The 6,000-nt window shown below is 40.7% G+C and overlaps 1 protein-coding gene across 1 annotated transcript in view; it reads left to right on the top strand.

The window, feature by feature from the left end:
- Nucleotides 1–6,000, top strand: part of dgkb (diacylglycerol kinase, beta) — a 64,832-nt gene that overhangs the window by 39,660 nt on the left and 19,172 nt on the right. The window lies entirely within an intron of this gene.

Below are 6,000 nucleotides of genomic sequence, written 5' to 3'. Positions count from 1 at the left end.
AGGATGTTCATATCTTTTTTTGTTTTCATGCGCATGGTAAAGGACAGAAAAGAGAAGGGAACCCGCACACTCATAATGCTCCAAAAGATAAATGTATTGACGACGTTTCGAGCCAAGGGACAGAAAATAAACTACATTTTACTTGACATTCTGGACCATCTTAAGTGTTAGACTGGTCTTCAGACTGGTAGTAGCCTACTTTCAATTATTAAACCTGCAAATACGAAAATCAACCTGCACATTATCTATTCTAAAGGACTGTGTCTTATAAGTACAAACAGGTTGTGTGGCTACTTTAGGTTTCAGAGTGGCTAATGGACAGGCTTCGTATTTAGCAGCTGTGATTACTTCGAGGAGATGTGTTCACCTTTGGAGATGAACAAATTGTGGCATCTATGCTTCTATCAATATTTAACATCTCCGATACATCTCCACTAGCGCCAGCGAGTAATTGCAGGCGTAATTGAATTTGCTTGGCTAGTTTGACATCATGTATCTGTCAAACTGATGACACGCAGTCTCCTAATAATCCCATTTGTACTCATTATCATATTTTACCCGGGTTTTAGTTCAACATTTAGCCAACTGTGTTTCTACAGTATTGTTCATTCCTTGCACACGGAGGTCTGCAAGAGAAGCGGTTACTAAGAAAGCAATGGTAATTTTAATGGAATTAAATATGTTGCTTTTTGCATGGCTTAATTGCACTGGAAAATAAGTATCTTTGCTCAGTTCAATATAGCATGTGTAAGTGAAGAATAAGTAAGTATTAAAGTAGGCGTAATTAAGTAGTTAAGTACAGTAGGTAAAGAATACATATTTAAAAAGTTGATCAGTTAATTTCTTTACTCAGAGGTTACATCAAACGGTCAAGCCAAAGTATTATTTTGCATGGCCTTTCGGGTCAACATACTGTACTGCATAGGACACACATAATGCATTTCTGTTGTTTTATACCATTTTAAGACTTTGTGAGAAATGATTGAGATATTTTAAGAAAATTATACCATCTGTTATTGGAATTCAATGAATAATTTACAGGGGCGAATGGGTTTAGGATCTCTCTATTACACACTATCCTTGCCAATTCAATAATGCATGATTTTAGTATTTCAAGGTAGCATAGATTTTGTTGGATTTGTCCAAGGGGTTCGTGTCCATTGAACAGTAAGTATAATGCAACTTATCACAGCCGTTTTCATCCAACTGGAAGCTGTTTCTCAGAGTAGATGTATGATGTGGATCTAATGTATGATGACAGAAGAATCGAGTACTGTATATGAAGACAGATTGCAAGTTGCTGTTGACGGACAAACACATTGTCTGTTCAGAATCAGAATGATTTTTATTAGCTTGCATGTTTGCAAATACTGTACGATTCATTTATCTCAGTGAGGTTGGTGCACTGGTGCAGGATACTGAAGCAACAGTATACAAACATTTTCAGTGATTTGCAACTATTTACTCAAAATATAAAGATAGGCAAGAAGAAGCTAGAAAACGTAGAAATATAAATCTATTAGAGGCTGTAATGTCATGTATTTCGAAAAACAAATACTAATGCACATCTTGAATTTATTTAAGCAGAGGGTAGTAGTATTACCAAACGGTAAATAAATAAATATTTGTATTTACTAAGTACACTTCAAGTGTTCTCACATGGCATCACATATATTCACTTGTTTTTTGGAACTGTCCAGAGCTGGTTTTTGTAGCACTACTTTTTAGATATTTTCTAAAGTACAATATTATTTCACTATTTTAAAGTTCTCACTCCCTCAAGCTTTACTTGAGACAGTAAAACCTAGTTATTTCATTCATGTTTTGTATATTAGGTCTTCAATTAGCTCTTTGAACTGATTTATTTTTTACTTCTGAATATAAATAAATGAGACTCAATGCAAGTTCACCAAAACCCTTCTCAGCTCAACTCGCTCCACTTTTTTCCACCGATTTGACCTTAAAGAAGACATAAATATTTAATCAGTTTTAATTACCAAGCAAATAATGGCACTTTGCTTTGACTTAATTATGAAATATGGAGATCTTGTTGACAAAATGATGGGGCCTCTCTCTCTCTCTCTCGACTCCATCCTCTTGCATTTGCACCTTGGGGTGATCACTAGGGTGAAGGTGTGAAGATTTGACACTCAGCAGATAGATTCATTTACTGCTGCTGCCGGACCTGGAGGTGATAATGAGGTTGAGGATTAAAAGCAGACAATCAGTCCGTCCATGATGATGGCTGCGCGCCACCTCCTCCCCCTGCTCTCCTCCTCCTCCTTTTATACGTCTCCTTTTCTTTTCCTCCTCTATGCTGATCTCCCTTGTAATTACACTAATCTCTGCTACTGAGAGAAAGAGAGTGAGACGGATGAAAGAGAGGAGGAGAAAAGTGAGTTAGGGAAGCTTGTCTTACTATCCAGTTTTATTCTGTTTAATGTTACAAAAACAGTCTGAATTTGTACACAATCGACAGATACTGCATGCCTGGATCTGTGTTGCGGGACCCTTAAAACGATCCAGTGCACACATGCATCAGGATGAGCGACAATTATTTTAGCGCTTGGAACACCTACTGAACGCACCATTCAACACCTTGGATGGTGTCTAGGTAATAATGTGAGACAGAACAAGATAAATGTATGTGTAACAATGAAAACAAATGGAGGTATATTATTATTGTATATCAAATTTGATTCTTTTTGCTTTTAAATTGAGGTGAAAACCAGTACAATTTGCAACAATATTTGTTGAGAATCAGGACAACCGGCTTATAACCTCGAACTTTTTTATACGTATTGCGTAATATCAGAAATACATCAATGTAAGTGCTTTGGTGTAGCTGCCCACCACCACAGAGTCTGGAGGTTCAAATCCACTGTGGTGCATCCGGCTTTGTAGAGTGTCTAGTCTATACGAACACAATTTGTCCCTGTGTTTAGGGGAGGGAAGCCGTGGCGCGGAGCCGCAGACGGTGATAATTGTTAATGCACGTAATCCATAATCCTACGGCCTGGGGCGGCACCGACCTGTCAGCAGTAGGATGGAGGCTCTACGTCCTCCCGTTGGGGGCTCCTCACTGTTAAGTCAGCAGGATATAATAGCAGTGACAACACACAGTATATGTGTGGGGAAGAATGTTTTGACGTAATGACTAAATTAAGGTAAAAGGGCGTAAAAATGTAGATGAAAATATTTTATATATAAAATATACGTTTTGGTAGACTGATATTGATGAGTTTATGATTTTTTTTAAAACCCAAGACACCCAAGACAGTGTCATGCTACACTTGTACAGTAACATTTTGAGTGTTAATTTAACTCAAAGTGTACAAATGGACCCAAATGGACCTGAGTTGGTTCCATTAACACTGAGGAGTTTGCAGTGGTTAGGTTGCTCCCACAGGCTCTAGCCATGCTGTGTAAACACTCCTGAGTTAACCTTTCCTGAAGGCGGAGGGAAGCCCAGGCTCACGGTGCTCTTTAGCATAATGAGTACGTTCATCAAAGACCAAACCTCCTAGATGCGTCTCAACACCATTTCACACACGCGCAAGTGCACACACACGCGAGCGTGCATCATCCGTTTTTATTTAATTCTGAGCCTGTAACCAAATGACGGTTCCACATTTGTACACTCAGTTTCAAATGGTTAAATAATATGGAGGATCTTTGTGTTTACATTCCTCCACGTGTGTGTGCGTGCATGCATGCGTGCATGTGGCCACAGATTTCACGAACACACGGACACATGCACACACCCTGTGGATCCAGGTAGGATGAAATCGTTTGTCTGACCGGGGTGTCATTTATAATTAATGACCACTTGTGTGTCATTTAGAAAGATCTCACCTGTGGCCCTGTCCCCAGATCAGCAGGAACCCATACTTATAACAGACACACACCTAACACTCATTCACACGCCTTATGAATATGTAGTAACTAACACATTCACAAATACGCATGCACACAAGCGCGCATGCATGCACTCACACACACGCACGCACACAGACATACAGAGACCTGGGGTCTGTTTTTTCATCTTCATGTAGAAAAACACGTACCAGAAACACGTACTCCTACAAGATATATCATCAATAGTACCATCAGATCTGATCACATGCCTTTTTCTTTTTTCTGTTCCCAAACACGTCGCAATAAGCAGGAAATGAATATCCTGGGAGACCAACATAATTCATCTACATGAGCTTGAATAAAGTTTCAATCAATAGAGACAGAGAATAAATACATAATCCCCCCCTTTCAATTCACTATGTTAATAAGTAATGTCTCAAACGTATGATATATTTGATCAGATTTAAATTGTCATCACGTCTGTCCAGTTGTTGGTTGGTCTGGCTGGATGACACAACTCGCCTTCAATGATTCTGGGCTCTGGGAAAGTACATAGAACTAGAAATAGTGCCCTTCTGCGCACAGGTCTCCACCAGGAGGATAGGAGTGTGTGTGATGTTTGGCAAAATGTTTAGGAGTAATATTTTTGTTGAGGAAATGCAGAGCCAGATCACTCATAGCATCTCTGAGGATAGAATTCTGGATGAGCAGGACATTTTGTACGAAATGGGCCACTCCTGAAAACTTTGGAAGGCAATCTTAGCCGATCAGTGTAGAATATGAGAAATCCAACAGACTCGTCTTGATCACATGACTACAGAGATCATGTGTACCGATTTGCGTGAGATTTGGATGAAATCTGTGCCACTAATATAAACAATGTGTTTTGCAGAAATCGGCCTCATGGTAGCGCTTTAACCGGCAGATGTGGATGGATGCAGGGATTATTTTTTGCCATGGCCTCTAGGGAGTGTGCATACAAAGTTGTACACAGATCTATGCAGTGAAAAAAATGAGTGTCATGTTGTCCTTGGCCTAGTGGAAATGTGCGTGTATAATTTCACGGAAATTGCACACCGTTTGTGATTTGTGGCATTTCTTTTTAAATGGACCAATCATGTGAGCTTTGGAAGCCAATCTTAGCCAATCAGGATGGAAGATGGGAAATGGTGCAGCTCCGTGTTGGTTGAAATGTGTTTTTCCAAAATCGGCCTAATGGTGGCGCTATAACAGGCCATTGTGGAATATTTGGGGTAGAGGTTCGTCGTTGGCATCCAGGGACTGTGTGTGTGTGCACAGTTTGGCATGGATCGGGCCAACGGTGCCGGAGATTAGCTGGTACACACACACACACACACACATGGACGGAGTGCAAAACATACTCTCTCCCCATGCCTTCGGCCTGGTGGAGACAATCATGTGGTAGCCTGGGCCTGGGCAGCCACTTACTAGGTACTGTAGCAGAACCCTTCCCTAGAATGAACAAAGGTTGAGAATAAGTCCTCTGGCTGATGTCCCACATGCTCCTTTTCTATGTCCTCTATTTCATAGTGCTGCATCAGTGTCTCCTGTAAAGACCACTCTCCACAGAGACCTACCACATATCTGGTCCCCACCACCACCCGCAGAGTCCCACGTAGCCCTGGTGGGGGCCCCAGGCTCCGTAGAGACCCCCCCTCTCTCAGCCCCTGCAGAGTTACCAGCTGCCGCCAACATTCTCTCCTCACACCTACACACCAGCATCCATGCTCATACACTGTCTGTGGAGAAAGCACACTTCATACATTTTACTGTAGATTTGATGGTCTTTTTGTCCACCATAAAATGTTCTTATATTTTATTGCTTATTTTATCACAGTAAATATTACTGTATTTTACAAGACAGACAAAGACAAGATAATTGGAATGCAGCTGAAACAAGCCTACATGTTTTGCAGGCTGCTTACTCTATCTCTTACGGTATAAGGCAAGACAGGCCATTTCTCAAGTCGCTCGTCAAAGTCAGTCCACTCGAGGCGGTCTCGTGTTAAACAAAACAGCACATTGATGCAATGCACAAAGAGTTGGTTATGTCAATGCAATATTTATCACCTCTGATCAAGGAGAAATTAGTGTGAAAATAAGGTCATAGATCATTGCGGG

The sequence above is a fragment of the Protomyctophum bolini genome (genome assembly GCF_963924005.1).
Source record: "Protomyctophum bolini genome assembly, chromosome: 7".
Lineage (NCBI taxonomy): Eukaryota > Metazoa > Chordata > Actinopteri > Myctophiformes > Myctophidae > Protomyctophum > Protomyctophum bolini.
This window is presented reverse-complemented; position numbering and strand designations above follow the sequence as displayed.